Genomic DNA, 16,261 nt, shown 5'->3' with positions numbered 1-16,261 from the left:
ATGTGAGCTGGGTTGACTCACACTGCGGGCAAACAATGATCGTCTGTGCCAAATGAGATTTAAAGACGCGCTAGTCGTCGCTAATGCCAAGCAGCAGAAAGCGAGGATGTGACAGCTGGCTCCCATTTGACTCATACGTCATCGCTAGGTGCCAGCGCCATCTGAATACTGTGTGAATGTGCTTCTTGGAAGGGGGTGAAGCCTTTGTCGCTGACATAACTATGTAGGGTGTTCTGGGCGAGTGTGTTCGTCACCGCACCTGGTCATTTGTCAAAAATTGATCAATAACCGCACCAAGCCGATAGCGAAAATCCACCCGTTATTAAAGTCCTCCTAAAGGGGGTAATTTCCTATAGATGTCACAAAATGGCGCCAAAGTATGAGGGGCCGTTAGGGACATTATTCAGGATTAGCTCTCACACTTACTATTCAAATGCTTTCACACACACACAATCTACGGAAAGGCTCTCAATAACACAACTCAAACCCTCTCATACGCACAAATCTCGTTCTCCACCTAGAGTCCACAAGATGGCGCCAAAGCTAGCAACTCATGTAACGGTTACATGAACAGCGAATAACTCTAGAGGACCAAGATTAAATCAATAAATACAACATTAAATAAATAAATGCCTTGAAGTATTTCAATATTTATTTTCAACTTTATTGTATTATTTATTTTTATATTTCAATTAAATTATTTCTCATTTTATTTATTTCAATATTCATTTCATTATTTCAATATGTTTGAGCTTAAAGGGCATTTTGAAGGTTCCCTATTCCGCACTCATTGCGATGTGCAGAACTTTGTAAACACATTAACCAACCGAGTGGACGCTCACAGGAGACTTTATGAAGTTCGCTTGCACAAGCAAATGAGAGCTGCATCAAAAAGACTCCGTGTATAAAATAATCATGTGAAAGAGCAACAAGCCTAAACTCAAGTCTATTCTGTCATATCCACATTGATTTCCCTTAAAGTGAGCGCAATCGACATGATCAAATATTGCTACACAGCAGTGCAGCGTTTTGTTACCTTTTTTAACGTTTTTTTGGTGTGTGTGTGTGTGTGTGTGGGGGGGGGGGGTCTCTCATAGAAGCCATCAAGCACCTGCTGAGAGACATTAAATGATTAATTGAAGTTTGTGTGTGCATGAATGTGGGTCAAAGAGAAAAAAATGAGAGAAGAAAAGAGACGTGTGAGAGAGCTCACCTTGCGCAAAATGTTTTATCCGCTTACTCCTAATATTTCAGGTTGGGGATCCGGCAAGTTGATATATAAAAAGGCCTGCGGCGCATTTGCTGCTGTGGGATAACAAGTGAGGCTAAATACTTGCCACTTACATGAAATAAGGCCAGCGATTCAGCACAGCACGCGAGAAAATCCCTCTTATCGGTGGGATTCCAAACGCTTGGAGGTGCGATTTTGTGTGTTCTAATGCGATCATGAAAGAGAAAACTTTGACATTTTGAGCTTAGCTCCCTCATAAACAGTGAATTGGTTTGGACAAATTTCGAAACCAGTAAGGTTCTTACCAAAGTTCTTGATGAGTTTGCACCTAGCAGTGGGCACATTGTAAAAACACTCTTGCAAATCCCACTTTATTTCATTTTTAGTTGGAAATGTTGTATTTCCCAGCTTTCTTTAATGCAGCATTGGTGAAAAATGTACATGCTTTTCATTAGACGGGTGAAATTTGGTGCTTGATTTCACTCGTACATTTTAATATACCGTTAGCCTAGGTCAATTTGGAACATTTTCAGAAAACAGGAAAACACAACAAACAAACAAACAAACAAACAAACAAGAAGAGTCCAGTAGCCTTGATTCAACCTTTGTAGACTGCCATAACCTGGAAATGACTGATATAAAGTAAAAACAGTTTCCCTTCTCATAAGAACAAAACAGAAGACGCATTAGACTACAGATTAAAAAAACAAAAAAAGGGGAAAAAAAAGATAGCAATGGTGCTGTGCTAATACACTCAAATGGAATAAAAGGGTAAATATCACAATCTTGCTTCCCAGAGGTACGACGACGTGCAGATGATGAATTTCCACTGACCTGACGTCAAGGTTAAAAGCCTTTTTGAGAAAATAAGACGGTATATTTTGATGTGCGACTAGAGTCCCAAGCACCTCTTCTTAGTGAGGTTAATGGAAAAATCCAAAAATAAGAGCCAAGGTGCTCCTAGCAGGATGTGTGGCAGCACATTTTAAATATAAATAAAATATACTTTATGTATGACATTTGCACAGAGGAAATATAACATTAAAATGTAGTGGAAAGTACAAGCACCTTGATGCCTCTAAGCTCATCACTGTGAAAACATTTATTTTAATCAATTTGTTAAATGAATGAAGATAGAATTGGACTGACTTTAATCAATCATTTACAGTATATATAACGCCTGTTGCTGTTTCCATGACATCAATTGTTTATTAAGTAGTACAGTCGTTACCATTCATGTTTAATTAACATGAATGAGACTGTAAAGCATGATGTTGTTGCGGTATGCTTCTCACAGTTGCGTCAATGAGCTGTAAAGAAATATGATCTAGTACATACGTAAATTATTATACACAGTTTAACTGCTCAGTTTACATGTCATGTGTCAATCCTGACATGCACATGCAGGTCTTAGAGATGCATAGACATACAATAATAATTGTAGCCATATTTTTAGATGTCCATATGAAGCTAATGGTGTGCACATTATGTGAAAAAAAAACCCCCAAAAAAACAACTAAACATTTGATCCATTCTATCAATTGTAACTTGCACAGCTCCACAACATATCTTTCCAGATATTAGCTTGATTGCATTATGATGGCAATTAGGAGCAAAACTAACTTTCTGGAGTCATTCGGAATGATTGCAACTTGAGCTATAACTAGCGGGGGTGGGGGGAACTTGGATGCATCAATGAATCCCGCGCATAACCGAGGTGACCCAGTAGAGCGCAGACTCGAAGCGCGGAATTTAGCTGCAGCATCTGGAGTTGGCACTGCGTGGTCTGTTCGAACACGGTGGCGTGCAACTCCCCTTCCCACGCTGCCTTCAGAACAAGAATAGAAGGTAAACTCATGTCAGATTATATAACAAAGGAAGATGAACTCTGACTAGGACAAGAGGGGCGGGGGTGGCACAGCGTAGAGCGGAACTGCTAAAGTGCGGAATGAATTACCGCTGAGATTTTTTTTTCCTCATGTAAAATATGTGCCTAAGCTCAATAAAGGGTGGGAAACACTGAAATACCGACACCGGTGATGTCAAGTCAAAGAGGAGAATTCAAAGTAACTGAGAAACCCCAAACTCTCTCCACTTCCTCATTACAACTTTGTCACTTGTAATTACAGCTCAGAGTCACAGACTATTGAACGAATCCAAAATCAGAGCTTGACCAGTGTCCAGAAACTGCTTAATTGTAAATTATGATTGAATCATTCTGCGAAACTAAGTGAAATTAGTGTCCATTGAAGGGAAATTCATCAGGTGTCATTGCATTCGTGACATGTCACCATGTCTTCCTACTACAAAGGGCTGCTGCCACACTTAGACAACTATAGATTTTCGAGTCAATTTTCAATGCGGCGGGAAATTCAGCTGAGCTTTAATAGTTCCTGGGAGCAGCTTGATAAGATAGGCATCTCACGAGCTGCACTAAATGCAGCAAAGTGACAACCTCGCTGATTGTGAAAGGAAAGAAAAGCTGCCCCGTGATATGTTTGGCTGAACCACACAGACACGGTGTCTTCTCTGACATGGCGCACTGAGGACAAAAAAAAAAAAAAAAGGCCTCACTAAGGATAAGGATAATTAGGAGGACTGGCTGGTGATTTTCTTTTTATGTCTGTGCTTTTTGTGCTCCGTGTCATGGTCGGATAGTCAGCGAGACACCCTCACAGGCTACGTCGTCTGCACAGGGACACATGCCAATTCTGTTTTTATGAAGATCATTGTGATTGCCACTGCAGCAGAGGTCATATTTTTGAAATTGTCATTGCTATCCCCACAATCCTAAAATGCATCTTCCCTTCATATGATCCAGTGGCGTGCGTGGCCGCTTTCGAGCGCCTCGTTGTGCACCCCGCGTGTGTCCATTGAGGGACGAGAGAAAGAAAAAGAAATCTATAATCTTTACCAATTTGTTTACTCATCAATGTTGAATGCAATGATTGGATTGAAGTTAATTAGTTGCCGTGTCACATTCCAAGTGCATAAATGCACTGCAGGGTTGGCAATGTCTGCCGGCCACTTCAGACTAGACTGTGTATCAATCTGCATCTGACACGGCAGTAACGCAGCCTGCCGTCGCAAATGGGAGGCGATAAAGTAGCCATAAAGCGGCAACTAGCAGTGCATCACTAAGTATTAACGTCCACAAACAAGCGCTGCAGTAGAGGCATTTCTTTGTCTTTACCCTCACATGGTCATTTTCCATTGGTTGTTGGGGTTATTTGGGGGTCTGTGCACTTATATTGGTGGCTTTGCACTTGAACCTTAAATATGCATGTGCCCACAGCGTGGTGGAGAAGGAAAACAAATATAGTTGGTCTTTTTGTTTGTTTACCATGTCTCTGGGGGATGTTTGTAAAATGGCGCAAGAAAGCTAATTGCCTTTCCCCCCCCCCCCCCCCCCCCCCTAGTACATCTAACCTTTCACATTTGGATACATGTAACTCCCTTACACTGTGTGAGCCAAAGGATAAGTGATTTGTTTTCCCCATTAGGTTTCATAGTGAGACATTTCCTTTGGAGTATATGAGACAACGCCCTTTACAACAAGACTGTAATAGCACACATTTTCTATGTTTGTGCCAAATGCACCACCAAACAAGATACATTCATGGTTTTACAGTTGCTGTTCTTGAAATTTGGAGGTAGGACTGTGAAAAAAAATATGTAGAAATGCTGCTTTATTCTAAAGCTATTTCCAAATGACACAGAAGCTGTGGAATTGTGGCTCCAAGATCAAAACAGTCTTTTTTTTGTGTGGCATAAACAGAGCTGACCTGAAAGTGTCAATGCTAAAATTGTCACCACAAGGATGCGTATTCTTAGTTTTTTCTCTCTCGCTGTCTGCGTGATTACTACACGCACCCTACGGAGGCAGAAATGGGGAATATTTGTTTCTGCTTTTCAACCGCATTTTGACTGAAAACTCCTTTTGCAAGAGCTTGAGTGTGCTTGAGGTTATTTGAAAACATTGAAAAGTGAAGGCTACTTCATGTTAAGTTGACCAAAACAAGCTTCTTGGTAAGTGAAAGAGTTTTGGTTTTTGGTTCACATTTTGCAAATGGACGCCATTCATGTCTACAGTAAACTGCTTGGCGAGGGATTGTTTTCAATAGTTTGATTACATTTCTTTCTACATTCTTGTCCAACTTGTAGCAGCATCATCTATTCGCACCTTGACCCTCCTTTGACCTTCTCGGCATAATTTGCTGTCAATCTGACAGTAAATAGAGTCAACGCGCCATCAGCTTGTGAGAGAAACGTGGTTCTGGTCCTGCTTTTATCTGGAGAACTCTCGCTGTCTTGACATTCAGTTCTGACGCTGCCCTCACAAATCTGGTTTGAGCGAGCCCATTTGTGTATTCCCTCCATCTTCTCCCGGGCCTCAACACTCACCGCTCTGAGAATTCTGTCACATGTCTTGACGGTTAGGTCTGTCTTGCCATCATTGGAATCATCTCCGCTCGCCATTGAATAGGATCCGTGAGTTTTGCGCACTTCCTGATTGGCATCGTCGCAATGTACTCTCAGCATCAGGTGAAACACGGAGGCAATACACTCGATCGCAGCGTTAAAAGCCTTCTAGAAATCAATACAGTGCAGACAAACCTATCGATCCATCCATCTACGTAGATGAATAAATAGCTATGTAGCGCGAGAGATTGGAACTTATGCTTCTGGTGGAGGTGTTTGGGGACAAAAACAAAATCACAGTCCTTTTTGAATTCAGTATGAGACTCAAATTTGACTTGATCATATATGAAGCGTCTTTTCCCCCCCAAAGTTTGGAGCCTTTTTCTTTTCTGAAAACAGATTTTGTTTGAAACCATTGTTCAACTTGAGTGAAGCGGCACAAATGAGACTTTTAAAGCTTTTGGTACATATGTTCACTCCATCTAGTTCATTCAGAGTGCCTCTTTCATTCAGCTGCTACAAATAAGGGCAAAATGGTTTTCTAAATGATTTGTTTGTGGAAAGACAACAAGCTCAAACTGCTTTCATGTTTATTTGAAGACCAAGGACAAAAACCCGTAAACATCTTAATTTTCATGAGTGGCCACTGATTGCTGCATTTACTCCAAACCCATTTACTCGCATTTATTTTCTATTAAATACAGAGAGTGCTGGGCATGTTACTTTCCATATGCATTATGCCGTTTATCGCTAGCTACTGTTGAGCAACGGCGGATCTAACATATCCGCTTTCAACCAAAATGGCAGACTGCCTGTGTCATTTCATGCATGGCTTCTTGAAACATTTATGTGGGTCTACTCATGATAGACATGCCTACCAAATTTCATCTTGCGTCATGAAACTGGCTTTGTATTGCATTTTCAAAAATCGGTACCAATCAGTAGTGCAATAACAGAAATATGGCCGTCTGAGTGAACAGGGTTGAACTACTAAAGATTTTTTGCAGTCGACTATAATGTGATTAAAGTCGAGTGGAAGGCAATTCATCAATGATGTCATTGATATTTTGTCAGCACAGTAAAAAAACAAAAACAATATTTGTGCTACAGGCCAGCTTTACATAAAGACATATTTCGAAACAACTGTGTTGTCTTGTTGGCCAGACATTTCATTGCTCTGCAGAGCGTTATAGTCTGGCGACGGCAAATAGATAGTCCTCTGTAAATTGGCTGATCGGAAGACCAAATGCCAAAAACGTGACTAGCGATTAGTAGACTTCAAGCTTTAAACTTTGCTGCAAATAATCGACTAATCGGCTCAATCCCTGGTGAATGTCGACGTAATCACGTCATCTTTCATCATCTTTGTTGGCCAAGTGTGTAAAAACAAAGGAATTTGTCTCTGGTAGTTGGAGCCGCTTCAGTACTACAGCAAACAAGCCACGAAAAACTAAATGTACATTTCAGGACATAAAAACACAAGTACAGAGAGTCATTTATGTAAGGTAACTGAAATTGTGTTGGATATAGTATGACCAACATTTTGTCAATTTAACTGCTACTTTTAGAACTCTCTACAATGACTACAGATTGAAGCATCTATAAAAAAATAAAATAAAATAAAAAAACATCACATCACATCACAGAAAGAGAGGGTACAGATTGGACCAAAAACCGAGAACAGCGAAATAATGAGCTTGCTTGAAAATTGCCAAAAAGCTCAGAGAAGCCGAGGGGCGCTGCAGAGTAATGAGCCCGGCTGGGTTCCCACTTTGTCAATTCATGGGGTTTTGTTACATAAAAAACAAAAAAAGTAGAGTTGCTTTAAATGGATAATTCCTTGTAAACATTAATTGCTTTTTTTTGGGGGGGGGGGGCGTGAAAAATGTTTAACAAGTTCCAATAAATTGGAATGTAGACATTTTCCTGCAGCCCATAACCATGGAAACAGTGTACGTGTGTATGTGTGTGCGCGCGCGTGTGTGTGTGTGTGAAAGTTCCGTTGCATGGTGGGAGATAAGAGAGACCGGCTGACAAGGTGGGAGTTAAGGTGGGCCGCGCGCTGGATAAATGGAGTCTGGTCTGAAATACGGAGACGGCGTCTGCTTTCCAAAACATGGTGGGAAGCTTGTTCACGTGGAGGGTTCCTTTTGTCTGAGCGCTTTTTCATTCCCGAGACCGTTTCTCTTTCAAAACTCAGGCATGAGTAATCCGGCAAGACCACGAGACTGCGTGCCCTTTATACCCTGCTTTCCATTTGATTGAAAAATACGTACGGCGGATACAAATACCTTCCGCTTTGTGTGGATTTTTTGCTGCTGAAGCGCTTGTTTGTAGTGGAAGCCTTCGATGCCACTTGCGTGTTGACGTCATTCATGCATCAGATTGTTGTCATACTCTGTTTGCAGATGGACAAAAACTGATACAAAACTTGCACAGGAGCAATGACAGATTTGATGATTTAACAACATTTATAATAAGTGTGACTTATTACGATATCAAAGGCCTAGTCCCAATGACAGATTGCCGTAGACTGATTCATTCCTCACTAATATGGACAGTGTCCCTTGAAAAAGAAAAGAAAAATCCATGTTTCTTTAACTCCATCAGCAAATTCTCTCCTGCCTTTGTCGCTATTTATCTCCGCGTGCTAACGCCTGTGTCATCACAGGGGACGCGGCCAGATTAGGAGGCCTCGACGTCACAATCTGGTGGATCATCGGCGCTGTGTCGCAGATATGACCGCGTCATTCTCCACTTCCTCGAATTGTGCGTGCAGAAAAATAGAATTTTGTGCTTGGAGGCATTTGAAAGTTACTTCACGTCGGGGGAAGCAGCTGGTATTCCCAGTCGACGACGACGCTCTATTTGTCACAGAAGTTTTGAACAGGAGTCAAACGGACGTGCTTACCATCTTCCAGAACGTCGCGTATGGATTTGCGTGTCAGCGACGGTAATTGGACCATCGATCCGTTTGTTCACTGCACAGTCTAATCATGTCTGCAGATGAACAAATGAAGAACGGGATAATTAACAGATGGGTTTTGCTTTCTTGCGGCATTCTGCCGACTGCAAACGCCCCATACATAAAGAAGAGAAATATATGTGTACACTCCCCAAAAAGTGCCTCTGAATTCCGTGAGGTCAAGCGATATTGTCGGGGTATTATCTTTCATTATGACTCTTTTTCTTTGGCTTTTCGAATTCGTCCTCAACTGGCATCACCTTTTATTTGTGTTATCTTCACTGGCTGGTTTGTTAAATACATAATATTTCCAAATAGAAAACAGTATTTGTTAATTCACTGATGTTAGATGGTTAAACATATAAAATGTTTTAGGGCTGCAACTAACGATTCTTTTAATAATTGATTAATCTGTCGATTATTTTTCGATTAATCTGTTAAAAACATTTCCTCTAGTTTATTAAAAAAAACAGGACATTATTTCCAATTGACAGGGGAGAAAATGCATAAACATAAACTGATTATGATTAAGTTACTGGTTAAGTCCGTAACGTCAGAAAATGGGCGAAAATGTTCATCATTGTTTTTCAAAATAAAAGCAGATCTTTTTGAGATTAAACATGAAGCTCATCAGTCTGCTTTCATGGAGGGCTTGAAAAATCGGAGAATATTTATTATCGAGAGGCTGAAATTCAAAGGATTTGGACAATTTCAAGTTCAACAATGGCTCTAAACCATTAATGGATTATGAAAATATTTATTGATTCATTTTGATAATTGAATATAATTGATATCGAGTAACCGATTAATCGTTGCACCCCTAAAATTGAAAGTTTGGGGCAACTGTCCTTCTAGTTAGGAAGTTAGTTTGGAGCCCTGGCTGTTGAAAGAACATTTTGAAATGGACTTCCACTAACTAAAATGGTTTTATTCCAAGAAAAGTTCATTAGTGAATAATCATTCCTCCTTTGTCATATGTTGCACTTCCAAAGGAACATCAAATGAGTACTTTCACACATTTGCAAGTTTTTTCAAATACATTTTGAATTTTTTGTATTTTTACAATCGAATCAGAACAAGTCACCAAATACCGAGCCCGTTAATTAGCGGCCATGTTCCGATTCCTCCCAGCAATGCGGCGAACTCCCCAAACATTTCCTATTTTTGACAATTAGCTCTTTGCTTCTGAGTATTCCGCGAGAGTTTCACAGAGTGTGGTTGTGCACTTATTTGCACACATTTGCATCTCGTTAGCACTTCAAACCTACAAACTTGAAAGACTCCTTGTCAGGGAACTCTAATCTTCCTCCCTCGCTCATCTCCTCTGCCTCACACTCCCGGGTCGCTCCCCTCTCTTCTCTCTCTTTCTCATGGCCAGTGATGAAGGAACTTGAGGACATCCATTAGAACGCTTAACCTCCTACCCGGACTAATGACAGCTGCCAGTGTACTGTGTGTCACTGATGCGTGCAAATTGAGAACGCACAAGGGCAACTTTCGCCTAACTGTTTTAAAATGTTTTTATCGATAGAGCTAAAACTAACTAAAAATACACACACAAAGAAAACAAGGGGGGGAAAGGATTTGGCCAAGAATATAATAATACTGCTTGTAATACAGTGATGCCTCGAATTTTTGGAGATATGAGCCATCGCTTGGCCAATTTTTGCAAGCAACAATTTTAGTTAAGAGCGCTAGCTACGGCGGCAGTGAACTTCACAAGCAGCAGTTTGGCAAAGAGATAGAAGTGGTTTCTTCAAGCCGTTTATTACCACTCCCATTTAAGGTTGGCTGTAAAATTAAGCATGAAACAAAGAGAATAACACGTGTATTGACCAAAACCACATTAACTTGTTTTACGAAAGTCCGCTAGCTTAATGCTAACACGCAATGAAACCGCCAAACATAGGTTAATGAGCACCACTGAAATTCTCAATATCAAATTGCTAACTACAGATCTTTTCAAATCGTATTAAAAAGCCTGTCTGTTATTAATAAATGGATGATCAATTTTTAAGTATTGTTTCAGACAAAAGGGAAATCATTTTGAATTTTTTTTTTGCAGGTGCAGATCTGCTGCTTGTGTCAAGGTACCCTCTGACCTCTGCATGACTTCGGTTATGTCTAGTACGTATGATCATTAGCTTAGCATTTCCTACTACATTCTTGTGAAATCACGCAAACGCCGTTTAGTATGACAAGTGTGGCCTGTGGAAATGTTGTAGAAAACCACCATTATTGTATCATACCGCAGCAGTCAGCGATCAAGCATTACATTTGTACTTACAGTACACCGCTTGCGTCAACACAAATTCAACTTGATATGTGAAGGTGTGTTAAACCACAATGTCATAATGATACATGAGTGCTGACGGAAAATGACTACAATGACTTTTGACCGTCAAGGTGGTTCATCTCTGTGTTGCGTCTCGTGTTTGCTGAATAATTCAATAAGCAGCCAGTGACGTCATAACCAACATACTGTAAGTACGCCACTCGGTTTATCTAAATAAGGCTGCACTCTTTTCTCTATTTAAAGACTCCATAAAATCAATGACGTCATTTTAGCACAGTAAGCTCTCGGAGGAGAGAAAAGGACGCTTATAAGATGACCTCCGTTCAACCTCACAGGTGCACATTCTTACAATTAAATATCCTCACAAGGTCACCTTGTCCCAGTTGAACCTGTTATGTATGTGATGAGGTTTTGTCCAGAAGGGGGGGAAAAAAATAGTTTTCACGCACCTCCCAACCTACAGTAACAAAGCCCTCCATCTAGTTATCACCATCACCACTTGTCTGTCTTCTTTAAATCTCCAGAAAACACATATGCATATATTGGAGAATGTTTTTGTTTTTTTTCCCTCTCTGCTCCAACAAGGTGATGGTGGAATGTGTTGACCAGGATTGAGTGTCATTAATGGGAGGCAGTTGTTGTTGTTTGCAATGAAAAGGTAGGTGCTGCCAGGCAAAGCGCTAGCATGAACATATTGTATGGTAATGACATTTACCATTATTCACTATTTTTCGCATTAACCAGATACTAAGTGCACATTTGATGTGAAGAAGAGTAAGTGAAGTAGAAATGCAGTGCTGATATCAGTTTTGAATTATGTTTTTTGTTGGTGAGGCACCAATACTCACATCACATCGACTGCACAATATTATTGTGTAATACTGTGTGTCTGTTTGGATTATTATCAAGAAAAGACAGCAGGAATAAAGACATGTTAATATTTACTACCGGCGCACTTTCTTCAAGACTCGCCGAGGGACAGAACCACACTGTTCCAGCTGAATCGGAGGTCCGACTTCCCGACGTAGCTTCCTCTCTAAACCCCCACCCCCGTACGGACCTCACCACAATGGTGACAATTGGTGGCGGGCGTAGAAGGGCAATAACAAAGCACTGCTCTTTGGGACTTAAAAGACGATCCAGACCCATCCGCAACAGGTGAAAATCTTCAATACATAATTTTTATGTAGTGACTTTTGCCACCTAGGCCTGTAAAAACAATCACTTCAAAATTTGCTATGCAGCAAACTATCAACATTTTCTGATTGTAGAGGCTATCTGAACCACCCACAGCGGCTTAATAATATAAAATCTCAAATTCAAATTGAAGTTTTTTGTTTTTTTTTGCCTTTTTCCAAGAAAGCCTGGTGTTTAAATCAGCACATCACAAATAGGCACCTTGAACTGCACTTGCCGACAAGCCGTCTATCTCTGATAAAGCTCGAACAACAACAAGGGAGGCCTCGTCGGCTGAACACACGCAAGCCACGCTTTCATCTGCCGGCGTCTGCTGACTCTCAACTAGTACACGCAAGCTTTCGACATGGATGTTTGCTGTACGTTTGCATTCGGAGGGAGCAACATAAGAGTGGAGGGGTCATATAACTGTAAACTCGAGCCACAAGAATAAATATGCAGTTTCACAAATGACTCGCTGGGGTGCAGTCATTTTAGCCATTTCGTGCAGAGGATAAAGAATGTATGGCCCTGAGTATAGTTCTATTGACTGTCTACGTGTAAGCTAGCGGGTTTTCCGAAGGCAAAGTTATGCGGTTGTTTTAAATACACAACGTGTAATTCTCTTTGTTCGACGTTCAGTTTGACACTGATCTCATACCTTGAAAAAAAGGTTCCCACTGTATTGTTCAATCAATATTTCTCACTAACAATCATAATTATAGATGGTAGTTAAAAATAAACGCAATAAATAAAAATATCTTAAGCATTATTTCAAAAATAATTTGTAATTAGTTTGATAAGTTACATTTACAGTTCTTCATCAGTATATTGTATTTTTATCTACAGGTTTTTCGGACACGGCTCATTGGCTTTAAAACCCGGTGAACGTCTTTTGGCGAGCAGGATGGATCAGGCGAGGAGCAACGTGGATTAATAAGGCCCATCAAGGTTTGACGGTGCACTCACAATTTAATCGGCCGAGCGGTCAGAAGCAGACAAGCAGGGAAGGGGAAATTGAGAGGCGGTTGTCTTCATTTCTATGATTTAGTTTGTCAGTTTGGGTGAATGCTGCTGTCGGCGTTTGATTGCTGTGGACTGGCTGAGACAAAGAAGACAAAACACTCTTCGAATCAACTCAATTTGCCATATAAGGTCCAGGCAGCTCGAATGTTAAAATATATACAGTGGACACCCGCATATTCACGGTTCAGTATTTGTAAATTCACCTACTTGCGGATTTTTTGGGTGGAAGATACCCCTCGTTATTCAAGGAAAACTCCGCTTATTCACATTTTATTTCATGGCAATTATGAGGGAGCCTCAATTATTCGTGAATTTTGCTGCTAATTGGTGGTTCATTGGAGCCATGCAGGTTTGTTTAAACAACAAACAACGTGCTTTCTATTTCTATCTGTAAAACAATATTTACAAAATGTATTTTCTTTGTTTTTTAGATATAGTGAAAAGCAAGTATACCTGAATTGTGTTTTTTTTGTGAAATTATCTGAATGATAAATGACAATTACAAAAATAAAAATAAAAATGTATGAGGAAAACCAATATTTGAACAATTTGGAGTCATCGGAAATCACGTATATCCACATTTCCACAGAGAGGGGTTGAATTAATATTTTTGTTATATGAGATCCATACATTATAAAAACATATATTTTATATATATATATATATATATACACACACATATATATATATATATATATATATATATATATATATATATATATATATATATATAGTTATATATATATATATATATATATATATATATATATATATATATTTATACTTTGTTACACTTTGTTTAATCATAAAATTTGGAGTCTGCAGAAATCATGTCTAGTCAATCTATTTTATCCTTTGGGGTTGAATTATTATCTTTGTTATATGGGGTTTGGGGTTCAAAATAAATAAGTAAACATAACACAAATATAATAATAATAATGTATTGATTTAATTTTAATTTTATTGTATGTTTTTTTAAATACATTTTAAAAAAGTCTAAATATTGGAGGCAGTGGACAACAGCTACGTCTATTTACTTTGTAAAAAAAATAAAATAAAAAATAAAAACATTTAGAGGTGTATTCTTTTATGGACAACTTAATCATAAAAGGAACTTTACTGTCATAAGAGGAGCAGGGAGCATGATTGTGTTTGTTCCTTTTGGGAAATTTTATGTTTCCTCATCTAGCTGGATGTCCCCTGAGGTACTGTATACACACACACACACACACACACACACACACACACACACACACACACACACACACACACACGTGATGAAATATTGGTCTGAATATCCATCTGCACTGATGGCTTTTCAGGAGCAAGCATAAAAAAAGCAATCAATCTTCATTTAAATATGATCTAATAACCGGCGTCAGCATGCCTTTGGGCGAAACAATCTAACGTGCAAATCTGACCATGAATTATTCACACTGGTGCTCAATCACAGCGTTAGGTAGCAATTATTGTTAATGTCTGATCAATCACAACCGATGCACGCGCCACATGAGGCAAAGAAAAAAAAAATTATGAAGGGGGAAAGAATTGCAATTGAAAATAATCTCACACAAATTAGCTTTAAATGCATCAAAGCACAGTTGCATCCCCTGCTTTTGACATACTTGGCAAATAAAGACAATTCTGCATTTACACTTTCAAAAAACCTATTCAAATACTGTAACAATATAAAAAAACTGCATGAATGAACCGTGTGAAATAAAAAAGCGGGTGGGTCTCGATATTATCACGCAAATCTACAGGATTTAGTTTCGGGATTAAATAAAGGCACCAAAAGGGAACATCTGCACCAAAAACAGTACCTCACGCTTCATGTTGCCACGGCAACCCTCTTTGCATCATATGCGCCAATTACAATCACACTCGGCAGATGTTGACCAAATCCCTCATTATTCTTCAATTAGGCAACATTCTTGGATTTGATCTCGTTTCATGTTGTTACTGCTGATTTATCACTGAATCTGGATGTTGGCAATCAATTGGCTGTTAATTGTGCCTGATGAAAATGAGTGATTGAAATGCAAACTTTTCCTTTCAAAAGTAGTTTCTAAGTACACATCTGGAGCCACGCATTTGCATTTTTACGTAATAATGACGGATTTACTTGTAAATCTGAAAGAAGTGCTGATAAAGGGAAAGAAAAAAAAAATCAAAGGTTACAGGAGGAAATGCAGGAAGTGGGCTGTTGAGTTTGTATTATTTCCTGTTTAATGGAGTTAAATGGAGCTTGCAGCAGCTTTGCGTCATCTTTGCATCACAAGCTGGGAAACTTTTGCGTGCAAACTGATGAACCGTGTTCCCGCTGCAGGAACGTGTCGCTTTGATAAAGACGATACAAGTTGTGCATTCCGAAAAGAAACTATTTATATAAAAAAAAAAAAAAAACAGGGGTGGGGCAACCTATGGTCAGCGGGCCGGCGAGAAAGTTTGATCGGGAGCACCATGCAATTTTCAAAACAAATCAAACCTCAGCTGAATTGTTATACAAGCCCCAAAATATTCAACCCCCAAATGCTCATAATTTATCACCGCTGTCAGACGGAATTCTTGCATCTCCAACTTTACTACTTTTCAGGAAATAAAAAAACAAAACAAAAAAAACATCCTGCTTGAGTGACCAAACACCGCTTTTTTCAAGTTGGTATTATACTTTATATTGCTATCATATAATGTCGCACATCAACACAACACTTCGCCAAAATCATGTTCAAGCACTGATTTACAAAAAAAAAAAAAAAAGAAATCACTAATTTATTACACCGTTATTGACCCAGGCTAAAATTAGCTCCTCTATGACAAAAACAAAAAACAAAAAATGTGTCCCTACCTCATTACACCGACGATTGCCATATTATATTATATTCATTGGGGATACGTCAAATACGTTAAAGTGACTCGCCCGCAGTCTGTGGCGCAAGGAAGGTTGCACGGCACCGCTGATATAGAAGAGCAGGCGGCCACTTTTCCATTAATGGCCCTCCATACATGCTTTCAGTATTCTGATTAAATTACTTTTATTGGATTAATTTCATACAGAATAAAAAAGAAAAACAAAAAAAAACACGCTGTTCTTCAAAGTGTAGCATTTCAGACAGAGTGTGGCGCACGTCTCACTGGCGACGAC

General features: G+C 39.4%; 1 protein-coding gene and 1 long non-coding RNA gene across 4 annotated transcripts in view; one reads left to right on the top strand and one right to left on the bottom strand.

Moving 5' to 3' along the window:
* The window catches only part of nrg3b (neuregulin 3b), a 237,616-nt gene that overhangs the window by 54,438 nt on the left and 166,917 nt on the right, over nucleotides 1-16,261 (bottom strand). The gene's annotated exons all lie outside the window — the stretch shown is intronic.
* On the top strand, nucleotides 11,918-13,430 carry LOC133469292 (uncharacterized). Its single transcript, XR_009785663.1, has 3 exons — nucleotides 11,918-12,072; nucleotides 12,278-12,470; nucleotides 12,940-13,430. It is a non-coding gene; the product is annotated as an uncharacterized LOC133469292 (long non-coding RNA).

The sequence above is a fragment of the Phyllopteryx taeniolatus genome, chromosome 19 (genome assembly GCF_024500385.1).
Source record: "Phyllopteryx taeniolatus isolate TA_2022b chromosome 19, UOR_Ptae_1.2, whole genome shotgun sequence".
Taxonomy (NCBI): domain Eukaryota; kingdom Metazoa; phylum Chordata; class Actinopteri; order Syngnathiformes; family Syngnathidae; genus Phyllopteryx; species Phyllopteryx taeniolatus.
This window is presented reverse-complemented; position numbering and strand designations above follow the sequence as displayed.